Raw genomic sequence first — 15,743 nt, forward strand, 5'->3', positions numbered from 1 at the left:
CGTCAGTAAAAGAAGAAAAGTTTTTTTCACATAAAAAAGAATTGACACTTTCAAGAAATTGAATGTCCCAAGAAAGGTTATCACCATTGGTTATGTTTTCCATCGAAAAAGACCTGACAGTAAGAATACAAGAGTTCAATCAGCATGTATTAGGCAGATTTGTTCCAATCAAAGAGAAAATATTGATTGATTGAGTTTTACGTCCCGTTCAGCAGCGAGGCTATATGAGACGTGGACCTATTGATTAACGTGGAATCCGAACCACATGAGCTCCCGCCGGGAATCGAACCGGGGTCTCCCGCGCCAAAGGCGCGTACGCTAACCACTTAGCCACGGAGGAGCTCTCAAAGAGAGAAGAATGAACTCACTAATTAAATAAGATGATTAATCGGATTAAATGTTTTGCATTTTTATTTTTTTAAAAACAGAATTTTATTTAATTTAACATGTCACATAGCATTTGGATCTAAAGTTATGCTGATTAGTCAATGAGTCCACTTTATATCTTCTGTCTCCGATCGTTCGTACTGCAACACCCGAAACCACAATCCACCGGCCGCCACTGCCTCTACAAACAATGTTTTCTTTATCGCCTCCGTGGCGAAGTCGGAAGACCACGCGGCTGGTAGTCATAAGGTTGATGGTTCGCACCCAGCCCGGCTTAACTTTTTTTTACTTTTCTAGACTCACTTTAATGTAAACAAATCACGCATACAGCCGATTTAACGTATTTTGGGGAAATAATTTTATGGTTCATTGGCGTTCCGTCGCGTCTCTGCCGCTGGTGGTATAATTTTCAAAACAGAAGTGGAGCCACCGAGGATCGTCGGTGCGGAGCCGCCAATTTTTGGCAAGATATCGCTAGTTGCCCATCGGTGATCCACCGACGCCTACGGCAAGGGATTGTGAGGGGGAGGCAGTCAGAACATAGACTATTATAGGTTTATCATAAGTTTACTGTAAATTTTTAAAAATATGTAAATGGCGTAAACTATTTTTGCAACTAAAGAAACTGGGATCCTAGGCCCTACCGGCCCGGGCTAAATCTGCCACTGGTTTAAATTTATTAACAGTACAATTCAATACTACTTCTGAAGGCGACATAATTTAACAATACTGCATATCCAATGTTAATAGTACCAAAGTAAATATTTACAATACTCACAAAATAAGCACTTTCCCAAATTGCCTGTGTATTGTGAAACTACTTAGAAACAGACATGGAAGATAAATCCTGAACATTCTTTTTCCTATTTATTTCATGTTTTCACTAAGGCAGGGGTGTAGCCACGGGGGGGGGGCATCGGGGCCAGGCACCCCCAAATGGTTTCCTGCCCCCCCCCCCAATGACCAGCTTTTAAAACATCATTGTAAGATTACCTCGCTTCAGTCACTTAAAAATAACAAAGTTTACATATAATTTCTTTTGGCTTTGTAGCTGCCCCCCCCCTCAAAAACGACGGGCCCCTCCTACATAAACCTGCTGGCTACACCCCTGCACTAAGGTCTTTCACAGCGTTTGTTTTTTCTCTGGAGAACAACACACCATGAATATATTGTTACTGCGCGTTTTGATTGGCTGCAAATGTATCAAAACCTAAACAATTGAAAGAAATTAGCACGTGCTGTTACCTATTGATTCAGGTCATTTTTAATGCAATTTCAACCCGGTTTTAAACTAAAAATCATTTCATAAATACAAAATTAAAAGTGGCTCGAGAGTGTAATTTTGCAAAAAAAAAAAAAAAAAAAAAAAAAAAAGTGCTAGTATTACGTATCCCATGAAAAAAAACACTGGTCTTTCACAGTAATCAATTATTTTCATGGAATGTTTAATCCCACTGCCGTGCAGCAGGGAGTAGGGCGAGGGGGCGGACGGTCCGGGCGCCAAAGCAAGGGAGCGCAAAATTCGTGAGGAAAATTTTACCCATGTTGAAAAAATACATGTGCACATATATAAAATGGAAGGTTAAAAAGTAATAAAAAGTGCTCAAAATCAAGGAAAAGCAAGGTTTATTTTTGAAAATTTTCTTACGCTTCGCGCCAAGAATGGCGATTTGCGGCTGGTCTGTCGACCTCACTCATATGTACGGGGGCGCCGTCGTATAGCTACTCTCGCTCCGGGCGCTGATTTCCCACGGCACGGCTCTGTTTAATTCATACCCTTCTCGTCCGTTTCTGAATAATAATTTTGCATCAAACAATGCAATATACATTTAAAAAAACTGCGTAGTTTGTTACTTTTTGTTTAGATATATCTGTAAAAGTTACATCTAAAGGGCTAAGTTCCAAGTTGGTGTCCGTTTCTAGCAAAATTTGAAAATTTACCGGGAAGAAATGGATAATTAACTCGTTTGTATGCTTAGTATGCAAGGAGAGGGGAAGTTGTGTTTATTTTCCTTTACAAGCAGTTATAAGCATGAAACTATTTGGCAAGGGGAGGGAACTATTTCGAGTAAGGTTAACCTACGCTATTATATCTAGTGTTGTCAACGGCTCGAGCGGCTCGGCTCACGGCTCAGTCACCACCGAGCAGAGCCGAGATGTGAGCCGAGCCAACAGCTCACCAAACCGAGCCGGCTCGAGCCCTCGCCTCATTTGGGCCGAACGAGCAGAGAAGATGGCTCACCCCAACCGAGCCAATGGCTCACCTGATCTGAGCCGAACCGAGCCGATGGCTCACCTGAGCCGAGACGAACCGAGCCGATGGCTCATCGCAACTGAGCCGATGACTCAGGTGAAACAAGCCGAGCCGAGCCGGTTGGGCGTAACATCGTCTGATTAACAACAAAGAAAAAAAAATATAAGTTCGCTTAGAAATATTTTTTCACTTATTGATAAATAGATGGAAGTAATAAAACAAAACAAGTCTAGATAAACACAAAGGATGCTTTTAAAAAAAACTACATAGATGCTGTTACACAACCTTAACAATAATAGTTGTAGGCGTACTCGAACTTTTACATATTTGTACTATTATTTAATTATTTTCTTGAATGATATTTAAAACAGAGATCCAACTGGTGCCCACTGATTTAAGAGATTGATTAACAAATCAGTTACTACAATCTTAAATATAAAACATTTTGTTTATCTTGACGTAATCCAACTTCGAAAATTGGGCTTTTGTTTTAACATTTCGTAGCACGTAGTTAGTAACTTTAATCTAGTGTTGTCAACAGTTCGAGCGACTCGGCCCACGACTGTCACCACCGAGCCGAGAAGTGAGCTGAGCTAACAGCTCACCCAACTGAGCCGGCTCGAGCTGATGGCTCACCTGAGCCGAACCGAACCGAGTCGATGGTTCATCGCAACTGAGTCGGTTGGAACCGATGGCTCACCTGAGCCGAGCCGATGGCTCCTCGCAACCGAGCCGGTTGACATCACTAATTATATTATTCTAAAGCAGTCCTAAAAATTGATGATTTTTAAATTTTCGTAGCTGTTATTACGCCTTTGTCGAAAACCAGGCGGACGACCAACTTCGGAATAAATGCCCATCTAAACTGGAACGATGACAAAAGAGCTAACTCATTTAAAACTTTTGTTTAAATACGTACGTTTTACGTATTCTGCGTACGTTTTACGAAACAAGTCTTCACATTTTAAAGTGAAATAATAATAATAATAATAATAATAATAATAATAATAATAATAATAATAATAATAATAGAAAAAAACAGTTAATAGGGCATAACTTTATAAAATTATAAGTGCATTTTTGGTCAGGACATCTCTGTTGCTTGTATGATGTTAAATACAGATGGAGTAAAAGAAAAAAAGCATTTATTCCGAAGTTGGTCATCCGCCTGATTTTCGACAAAATACGTAAATAACACCTACAAAAATTTAAAAATCATCAATTTTTAGAACCACTTTAAAAGGGTATAATAGAGCAGGGAGGGTAGAGTAGAGTAAGGTAGGGATAAATAGGATCGGGTAGGGTCTGGTTAGTTTAGGGTTACGGAAATTTGGACCCATTTTGCTAAAATTAATAGAGTGTAAATTCTCGTCTCTGTGTAAGGATACCAATAGGAGCGTCTCTGTACATTTGCAACCATATTCAGAACACAAAGTCTCGTTACTTTCCCACAATTCAACCATACGGTAACCTTGCACGAAGTAGTTCCCACCGCTTGCCAAATAATTCCATGTTTATAGCCGCTTATAAAGAAATATAAACAAAACTTCCGTTCTCCTTACATATTAGCAAGCACACAAACGAGTAAATTATCTATTTCTTCTCTGTAAATTAAAAAAAAAAATGCTAGAAACGGATGACCATCTTTGGAACTTAACCCAAAGAAAATGTTTAAGTATTGCAAACACCAGTATTTGAAAATAATAATAGTAAATTAAATGGTCCTTTTACATATATATTTTTAATTAACTAAACAAAATGGTCACTTGAAAACTTGTTTACTTATTTTGTCTTTGCACGAAATTTGAACACTCAAATCTTCTATACCTTCCACTCCTCTTGTTATCTTCACACAAGTTTGCTAAGATGATTACATTTTCCTTCTATAGTATGGCTCCATACTAACCAGAAATAACTAATGTATCTTGTTTACGTTTCAAACATGCTTTTAAACTTTTAACAGTTCCACCAGCAACGTAAAATGCGATTCCAGCTGTTATTAATAAGATGACGTACATTGATAGCAAAGAGCCTAAGTACGTCTTCCTATTTAACAACGTCAAACACGAAACTACTATATGACTGGCAACAACCCAATTTAACAACATATAATTTTTGTTATCTGCGGCTGAAAAGAAGATGACTCCCCAAAATGTATGTAATAAAATGAAACACAGAGTAGTTGCTGCAGATGTTATGAAGAACATCTCTGATTCACCTTTTAATCCTATTGTTCCAGGTCCTACTGCATCAGCTAAGACGTTCACCAATGAGAATGCCCCACTCATTACTCCAAAACCCAAACCACAGACGTATGCGAGAATATGTTTGTTGCGTGTTATTTGCTTATCTATATCGGTAACCTTTTTCAAACCTCCTTCGGCTCTCTGAAGTAATTTATATAAAAGGAATCGGAACAATTCTTGAAGTAAGACGGAAAATACCAAACCAAACACCAACGTATTCTTCAACTGCACCACCAGAAACCACAACAAAGATGATAAGAGCAGTGAGAGTAACCAGAAAAAGGCACTAACTACCAACATTATTATTCGAATCGGGTCTTTTGCAATTGTAAGTATGAATATAGCAAGTGGTGGGCCAAATGCCATAAATGCACAGCCGAAAAACTCCATCAGAGTCATTTTTGCTAATTTATTTTCTTTATTTTCTTCTTCACTATTAACAGTGTTACAGAGGGTTCCTCCGACTTTCTTTCTTTCTTTCTTCTTCACCTTAATTGGTGTTTTAAAAATTTCACTGCACCAACATCTATGGTTTTATGTGCAACAAATGTAAACTTATTGACTTACTTATGTATAATTGTTCTGTGTGTAAAATTGTGTTTACTAAAAAAGAAAAAAAAATACAAATGGCTAACACCGCCATTTGCAATGATTGGCCGACTTAAGAGTCGAAGTGCCTGTCATGTATAGTAGTTAATTAATAGAAGTTATAAGAAAATTAAATTCAATGTGACCTGTTCATGAAAGTTGAGAAGCATAAAGTCAAAATCGGGAAAAATATAAGATTGTCATAATCGGTAAGTATTATAGTCTAAATCGAGAAGGGGGTCCAACGGGACGAAGAGGGCCAGCTACCCAGTTTGTCAGGGTGTAATGTGTTGGTACGGTACAAAGTGAAAATACGTGAATTTTTGATGAGTAGGATTATTGTGGGTGAGTGTAAATGTGTTTATGAATAATTGTAATTGTGTGAATTGTATGTATAATGAGCACTTTTCACTTTAACCACTTCCTCTTCTTGATCACACTTCGGGAGGTGTTATCCCTGCCAAGGTCACCGCTGGACTCCTCTTACTTAGAAATAGTCTTAGTAGGCTGTAGTCTCAAACAATTGTTTCCATGTAGATTCCCATCTTCTTCTGGTGAAGGAATATTTCGAGTAGCACATTTAGACATCTTCATCAAGTTTTCTATCTCAGTAAAGAATTCTCTTCTTCAACAGTATTGAACATAACAAGCTTTATTATTATTATTATTATTATTATTATTATTATTATTATTATTATTATTATTATTATTATTATTCAAAGAATTAATATTTCTTCTTATATTTTTCAAGATAGTTTTTTTTATTTCTATTAATTAATTTTTTTATAAATTTATACCATTGAGAAGAAGAAATTGAATCATGCTTGCTTTCCAATTATAAGTTGCCATGATATATTTGTAACAAAAGGAACTCATACCAAGAATTTGATTTAAATTTTGAAGAAATATGAATCTATTTTGTTGTAAGAAGCTACATTCAACTAAAATGTGGTTAAGTGTACCTGTACCTTTATACCCAACAATGGTAAGTATCCTTTTTCTTGATTTGGAATAATTTAGCTGGAGTAAGTGCGGTACCAAAAAGTATTCTATAATATGTGATTATTTCTTTTCTTGACCAATTATGTACCAGGGATGAATTCAGGGGGTAGCCCGGGGGGATCTCCCCCGAAGAAAATTCATTCCTCCCGGAGAAACTCAAAATAATTCAGTCACAAAATGTAGAAATTACTTCACCCAATTATTTGCTTTTCTTTCCGTGCACATGCAGACGAAATCCGATCTCTCAATATACATATAAATGACGCAGACCCATTCTATATAAATATTAAACATGCAACATCTAAGATAGAATACCAAATAGTCAATAAAACTTGTATTTTTAACTCTATGACCGAGTTTGGCAGAACATGAAATTGTTAACTGTTGAAGAAAGGTTTGTATTTTAGTAGGTACTATACTCTCGCCCTATATTATATATTAGTAGGTAGCACTAGCACAGATTGAGATAGGAAAGGAAAGATAGAGAAGATCTTTCGATCATTTCATATGATCTCTGATGTCAGCAGACTTCAGTTCTTGAAAATGTACAGTTCTTGCATTATTTGAAATAGAGCGCCTAAATCCCATTTCTCGCATCTTAAGTAACAGACGTAAATGTGTTTTACGATTGTTAAAGTAAACACACCTTTCTTTAATTAAAAATAAGTCAGTTAAAGGGTGAGATTCAGAGGGCGTCATTTAGAGGGATCAGGAAGGAACAGTTATCCCTCCTGGGTTAGAGATTTATATAGAATTTATCAATATAATAGTAGTATATAAGTGAAAGATTGCTATTGAAGGTGATGAAGATCCTCTTCTCAGTGCAATGCCATGGGGGAGGGGCAAGCGGGGCGACGACCCCGGACGCCGAAGTAAGCGGTGCAAAATTCGGGAGGGAAAAAAAGAAAAGAAGGAAAGAAAAGAAGAGGAATTAAACACATGTGCACATGTGGGCACGAGCACATATATAAAATGAAAGGAAAAAATTAATAAAAAGTGTTCAAAATCAAGGAAAAGCAGGGTTTACTTTTTAAAATTTTCTCATCTTTCGCGGCTGCTCTGTCTACCTCACTCGTATATACGAGGGTGCCCTCAGTCTCGCGCCAAGCGCTGATTTTCCACAACACAGCACTAATCCTACTGAAGATTTCGTAAACTAAACTATTGCAGTGCAGAAACCAAGGCTAATATGCTTGATTTAGAATCAGAAGTGTGAGAAGGAATGATAACTTTTTGATAAGATTTTCCTATGCATGTTTGTTTTAGGACAAAAAATATTTGAGTTAATTTAAATCTTTTTAAAAACTTCTACATTAGTAACAATCAGTAACTACTGAGTATGAGAAATAATAACAAAGTTAGCTACTGTAAATAGCAGTTAAAGTTTAGTCTAAAATATTTTTGGCAGTCTTTATTTAATGTTTTAGATAAAATTAAATGATTTTTTTAAAAATTATAATCTCACATTCAATATTTATCAGCAATTAGTCTCAATATTAGGTAAGATGTACATGTGAATGGAATTGTTAAATATGCTGCTTTCTTGCAAAAATACAGAAAAACAACCCTCCCCCCTGAGGAGTTGGCATTCTCCCCGGGTGAAAATGTCTGAATTCAACACTGTTATGTACAGTCTCTGGGTTTATGGGAACGGTTTCCAACTGTTTCGAGTGAAAGTGTCCTGGGTTATATCTGCTATTTTGTTGCCATCGTGATATTGCAATTGAAGTGTCGATCTATAATATAGAAATAGCTTTGATAAATTTTTTTTATATAACTTGGTTTTCCGTCTTTACATGCACTTTTTGCAGTGGTATCAATAAGGTACCCATATTCTAGTCCTGTGTGGGAGCGCATAAAATAGAAATATATAGAGAATTTCTTTTCTTGATGTTTTATAGTATTTAAAAGGGTTCATGTTACTTTTGTATTCCAATGAATATTCTTCAATGCTCGTAGAGAAGATTATACACCGAGAGAATATATACAAATGCAAGAAACAATTAAATTATGCTGTTTGATATATACGGCACCAATAATAAAGCCTGGCGGATAGCAAAAGCTTCTGCTTCAAAAATCGATAATGATAAAGGCAATTTATACTTCAGAGTTATGTTTTATGGTGGAATTAATGTTGCAACTCTCACTGAAGAATCTGTATATTTAGATGCGTCTATGTAAATCAAAACAGTATCAAGTCATAAGTTTTGAATTTGTTCTGTCGAAACGTTTATATATATGTCGAAACGTGAAATATGGTGTTTTTATTATAAAATAAATTTTCAATATATTGTATCTTACTAATCATTAGAGATGTAGTCCGGCTAAATCTTGATAACATAAATTTTTCGGCCGATTTTTGGAATCAGATAGTTATTCAGGGCCGTATCCACGGGGGTCTAGGGGGCGGGCCCCTCCTAAAATTGTCACGGCAGGCTTGCAAATGAACTATATGGTGATGAACTATAATATGGTTAGATCGGGCCCCCTAACTTCTTCAGGGTCCCCCTAAATTTTTGGGCTAGACACCGGACTGTAGTTAGTGCAGGTGATTTGGTTTCTTCTAATATTGCTTGTTTTAAAAAATAAGTTTGGACGACTTCTAAACTAAGCAGTGGCACAGAATACAATACAATATGAAACAATAGAACACCGCACAAACGAGTGGCAGTGTAGCCAAAACCAAGCGAAACTATTTGGTACCGATTTCTTACACGCTATCCGTCTGTTCCTACTACAAGACATGATTTTCATTATGATCGTGTTCCAATTTGTCGCTTTTGATAGATAATTTCCATTGTTTGCTTTATTTATATGGAGTCTGCATATGTAAGAAATGTTTGATTAAATGTTTTGTTTGTGAATGATCTCTCAATACTTCGTCAGTAATGTAAAGGTCTCAGTTCTTCGTTGAACTACAGAACTCCCTCCTGGTCTAGAAAAATACCCTTTTCAACAGAATTGGTAATTTTCGAAATTTCAGCCAAATTAAGTTTTTTTTTGCTTCTAATTTCTTTATTTTAAAATAATATTGAACACAAACATTAAAAAAAGTATTTGTCATTAATCTTTCCTACAATGGAAACCTTCCTAAATTTTGAACATAACGATAATAGAGTTATTTTCAAAAAGTGTCAGATTAAGAGCCTGCCTTACTAAAAATAATACGAAATTTACCATTTTCTTTTGCTTGATTATTCATCAAAGGAGATAATGAAATGCAAGTTACCACAATCATAGATAATGCTATTCTACAACAGAAAATATGAACCTGAAGAATGTTCAGTGTTGCAATCCATAGAAATTACAGTGTTGCCAGAAAAACAATTTCCCTAAAATCTAAGTTAAGACAGCGAGTAAAGGAATGAACTAAACTGCATTTGATTACGTGTCATGTTGTTTTGGTTTCTTGTGAACTACTTTTGAATTAACATTATTATTTAGTTTTAATAACTGTATGTTAAAACTATTTTGTTTATTACAAACTAAATACAACTATTATTTAAAAAGTAGTTCACAGGAAACAAAAACAATATGATACGTAACCAAATACAGTTGAGTTTGTTACTCTACTCGCTGCCTTAACTTACATTTTAGGGAAATTGTTTTTCTGGAAACACTGTAATTTCTATGGATGACAACACTGAACATTCCTCAGGTTCATATTTTCTGTTGTAGAATAGCATCATCTATGATTGTGGTGACTTGCATTTCATTATCTCCTTTCACTGATGAACAAACAAGCAAAAGACAAATTGTAAATTTTGTATTATTTTTAGTAAGGCAGGCTCTTAAAGCGACACGTCAGTTATTTTACTTATTCCTGTACCTTTATGTTTCTAAATAACTTCCATCAACATTCAACTACTGTTGCCAACGTTCTTGCAGCTACACAATACCTTGGTGATAAAACTCGGAGGTTATGTATGAAAAGAAGTCCATGAGTGTGTTCCGTAGGTCTCCCTCATTTTGCGAAGGATCTCTTACGTAGGTGGTTGTCGAGTAAATGATCCAGGTGGTAATCTGTTGGCGCAAAGTCCGGTAAATATGTTGCATGGTACAGTGTCTCCCGTATCCTCTTTGCCACATGTGGCTTGGCATTATCCTACAGGAACAGCACACCCTTGTGATTCACCAAGGCCGGTTCCTTCTGCCTCAACGCACTCTTTCTAACTGCTGAGAGTAGAGGTCTGACCAGGTGGAAGAAGTTCGTAATGCACCACTTGCCCACAATTCCGCCACTTTCGTGAGTGCAGAGGTAGTCTTGAAATGTAAGGAAGAGGGTCACATGGCGACAACCAATGTCTGGTACGCTTGGGAGTGTCATAGAGGACCCGCTTTTCATCATCAGTGAGTAAACGATCAAATATGAATTGTATTTAGATGCCGAGTGAGCAAGGACAAATAGGAAGTCCCTCGTTCCTTGTTGACTGCCGACAATTTGGGATACACACGCGCTTTACCTTTATGAATTCCCTATCCCATATAGGTGCAGCCTGACTGTTTCAGTGGAAACATACGCCATTTCTGCAAGTTAATCACAAATTAGACCACTATCTTCCTCGATGGTTGCCCTCAGGCTTCATCATTCAACACACGTAGTTGTCCACTGCGAGGTTCATCCGAAAGGCTCATATTTCCCGAACGGAATTTCTGGAAGCAATATCTGGCAGTGCGTGTGTTGAGTGCATTTTCCAAAAATGCCTGGCATATGAGGAGACTTGATGTGGTAACTGACAGGTCTACTTTAAAATCATACAACAAACACACGCTAACAAGCTGCTTCGATACCTCAATTTCTCTTCGACACTGGACGAGCTATGACTGCTGTGTGTGCACAATGATAACATTTCTTCATTATAAAACTGTTCTCTTCCATTTCTATTATTTGAACCACACTGTAACCAATAACCGTGAAAATAAGTGCCTCCTGCACTTGGGGTATAAATGGTAGCCTAATCGGAGTAAGATCGTCGCAAGTTACGGAGATACCCCTGGTTGATGTGAGATACACACCATTCTTAATCTCGACACCTCGTTAACATAATATTGCAGTGCCTCGGCGGACCCACGTTCACATAGGCTTGATACCTAGGGAGGAAGTCATAATTCTGAAAAACTATCTCTTGTGTTGATATAAATTCAGGTGCTGTTTGAAGGATAAAACTACGTAAAAGATTACGGTTACTATCACTAGAAATCCCACGAATGTTTAGAGAGATATAAGATCTTGAAATGGAATTAGGAATTACTTGCATGAACGATATGTAGAAACTTTTTTAAAAAAGTAAATAAACAACACAAGGCAAACGCTTTCCTGTAAAATCTTGGAACGCCCGACACATTTGTAAACATGAAGGTTATGCTCATATAATGTAGACACAAGCGAAAGTCACGTCCTGTCCTTGAATAATAAGGAAGCATTATGCACGGAACACGTGGTTTGACTGTCTCGTGTTACAATACTGTTGTTAAGACAGGTAAAACAAGAGGCAACGTGTTATGCTGTTCTTATCAATTGACACTGTTGTTGGAGAGGACAGTCTGAGAAATAATAATAATAATAATAATAATAATAATAATAATAAAAAAAAACTTGTTTTCGTTTCATTCTCTCTCAAACTTTAGGTTTTAGTTTTCTTAACTACCATAGGAAATAAGGTAAAAACTAGTAAAAGTAAAGTCCAGTGTCTTAAATTAAAACCCTAACACTTTGGGTTGTGTAGTTTTATTACAATAATTACTGGTGTTCTCCGTAAAACATGAAATTTGGCGTTATTTATACACTGCAATGTGGTGTACATACTTCACACGCTGACCAGCGCTGTAACTTAACCTTTTTGGGGGTCAGGCATTAATACGTGTATTTGGGCCCCCCTCTTTCCATCTTTCTCTTACTCTTTATGGTCCCTCCCGCACGCCCCTGAGCCCGTTCCATACATGAGAAATTAATTAAGGACACAATTTTGACAAATCTAAAAGCAATACGAATAAATATTATTTCTAAGGCTCCTAAATAGTATAACATTTCTTACTGAAATAGGCCCACGACTCATTTTTGTTTTACATTTTGTGTGCTGTTTTTAGGTAATGTAGTGAACTTGTTTGATGCTTCAGTTATAATTTTATGTTCGTATAGTATATGGAGTAAGAAAATTTTGTCTTAAAGTGCCCCCCCCCTCGAACGGCGAGAGCTTCCCTGGGGGAGGCAGTTGCCCCCCTACAAGTTACGGCCCTAACGCTGACAGTAGGGTACACACTAGCTTGGGGGCCGATCGGCTAATATCCGGCCCTGGAAGTGATTTGAGTAGTGATCTGAGATCACGTCTCACCTGTTAATGAACTCAAATAATTTCTTCAGTTCTTACAGTTATGGGTTTTCCTGGATGTGGTAAATACGAAACTACTTGTGAATCGCTTGCGTTACACTTGCACTTGAGTATGCATTGTTGCTTTTGTCTTCGTATGCTGGAAAGAGCCCATGGGGGCTTTAGCGTTGGGCCTTCACCAAGAATAAGGAATGACTTTGTAAAGATAAGTACGTAACTGACATTTCTCACGTGATTTACAGTCAAACACTTTTCAGGCAGGCTTAATATCATTTAGTTGTTTTTGTTCTAGAACCACATTTCTGGTTTCATATGTATTCAATGCCGCAGCCATTAACTATGTCAACTATTACATTATAAGTTGCTTAAAAAAAGTAAAAAAATGTATTAACAAAATTGATATGCACCATAATTGTCATGGACACAATCTAAGTTGCAAACCAAAATGGTGCAGGCATATTGCCTGAAATTGCGTATGTTCAACTATTTGTTATACTGCTAAATTGTTGTAAAAATGAATATAAGTAACGTCAGAATTATCCATACTTATTAAAATTTGCATCACACATAAAAAAGAACTACAAAACAACGCTTGTATGGAAATAAAAAAAGCGTATTAAACTGTAGCACGCGACAGTTCTTCCTGTCCCGACGCCATTTTGCCTCGAACCCACTTAACTTGATTCTCATTCCACCTTAGTTTATGAGAGTTTTTATTGTCGTGTTGCACTGAGAAAATGTGCAATTTTTACTTTCTTAGCAGTCGTAGCTGAGTCTTTCTAGATCACACAATTCAGTCGTATCTCTTCTTGTCACTGGTTTTCCTAAATCTCCATGGTTAATTAAGTACATTTTCCTTGATCACTGACACCGAAAACACAATCATTTATAGTCAGGTTTGGAAGGAAAAAAAAAATTCTTAATCAACTTCTACCGTTCTCACATGCTTACCTTCTAAACTCAAATTTCCTATATTTGGAATACAATAAAATACAGGATTAGCCTAAATGATTAATTTGTTTCGATCACCCACCCCCCTCTGCAGGTCGCCAATCTTACGCCGTGTGATCACGTGCTGTGGGATAACTTTAAGGACAATGTTTATATACTCCTAATGCCAACAACGCTGCAAGAACTGGAGTGCTGCTGTGAGGGAAACATGCTGGTAAACGTATGGACAGAACTGGATTACTGTTTGGATGTGTGCAGAGTGACCAAGGGCGCACACTTGAACATTTGTAGAATGTATTAGAAACTTGGTGAGTGTATGTATCATTTCATCTATAACCCGTCTTTGTATACTTGTAAATAAATAGTTTTGAAACCCGATGAATTACTTAGTCTTGTGCTAGTACCAAACAATAATTATACACTAATGATGAACATTATAACATTACTCTGAATATACGTATAAGACGGCGCCCTTGCGTGTCATTATAATTCAGCCAACCTTTTCTCATTATCTCAAATCTTTTGATTTATATGACACGCGGGGGCCCCGAAGAAAATTTTCTAGAGGAGGGGAGCAATTTCCATGGTTGCTATATTACGTATACATTTTCGTGGGCCAGAGGGGGGCCCGAGCCCCACCCTGCCCTCCCCTTCGGGCGCTCAAGAAATATATATATATAATATTGTAGTATATTCGAGCCAATACACTAAACTAGAACGTGTCAAAAACTTCACTTCCAAAAACGAGGATACCCATGATATATTACTACTTTTCAAATTTGAAATGTGTATAGTTATCTGAATTTTTGTAATACATAAACAGTTTATATTACGTAGATATCCCATATCTTGGGGTAGGTGAATGAGTTCTTCCTCCAATAATCCATGATTTCATTCACTTTTTTCCATGTTACATAACTGTCTTCAGTTACACATTTTGAATCACATAGAGCTTCTCGGGACTATATGTTTAGAATACACGCATTCTTTGCGGGAGACCCAGGTTCAATTACCAATAGAAGCTCGTGTGGTTCGGATATTACGTTCAGCTATCTGTCCACGTCTCTGATAACCTCGCTGGTAAAAGGAACTCTAAGCTCCAAACCAACAAAGCTTGCCATGAGTTTACCAGATAGAACCAAAATCGTCACAAACTTTCCCCGAAAAAAATAAAATTTAGACTCTGGAAGCGGGTGCCAAAATGGACAAAATTAGATGACTCAAGAGAGAGTACAGAACTATGAGACGAAAATCTCTTTTTTATAAATATAATCTGGGCAGAGCACATGGAACTAATAAGCTGTTTTAAGGTTCGATTTTAAACTCCTAATGTTAAATAATTTTACCAAACATTGTTAGGGTCATCAAATCTAAGAGGCTTAGGGTGGGCAGGTCATGTAGCTAGGATGGAAGGAAGTAGAAACGCTTTCAAAGTCCTTACTGGAAGGCCAATCGGAAATGACCATTAGGAAGACCTACGCCTAGATGGGAGGACAATATTAAGATGGATCTTGCAGAGATAGGAATATGAAGTAGAAACTGGATCCAGTTGGTTAAGGATAGAAGTCAGTGGAGAGCTTTTGTGAACGCGGTATTGAACCTTCGGGTTCCATAAGCCATAGAGTGAGAGAGTTAGTTAATGTTAAATAACCATTCCCTCTTCAGAGCGGAAAGAATTACCTGACCCATAATAATAATAAATAAATAAAAAAAGCAAGCTTCAATATAATAGGTAGAGGACACCCAATATAGTCGTTCAGAGAGAGACTTAGCCACCTACAACGGAATACTTGGTCACTTTATCATAATAAAAGAAAACTTTTACATAACGAAAGGACTGACCTAATGGTATATCGAATCAGTCTCTCAAAAGCTGCAAGCCACTGATTAAATTTTAACAGTTATTGCATACTTTTTCAGAAGAAAGTTGTTTTCATACAGACAATAAAACTGCTGCCCAACTTTCTCGACAGGTAGCACTGACCA

The 15,743-nt window shown here is 37.0% G+C and overlaps 1 pseudogene; it reads right to left on the reverse strand.

Annotated features, from left to right (window-relative positions):
* Positions 1-4,193: 4,193 nt before the first annotated feature.
* LOC145684604 (gamma-secretase subunit Aph-1 pseudogene) lies at positions 4,194-5,365 on the reverse strand (annotated as a pseudogene).
* Between the last annotated feature and the right edge of the window lie 10,378 nt (positions 5,366-15,743).

This window comes from Thermobia domestica, chromosome 5 (genome assembly GCF_964235325.1).
Source record: "Thermobia domestica chromosome 5, izTheDome1.hap1.1, whole genome shotgun sequence".
Lineage (NCBI taxonomy): Eukaryota > Metazoa > Arthropoda > Insecta > Zygentoma > Lepismatidae > Thermobia > Thermobia domestica.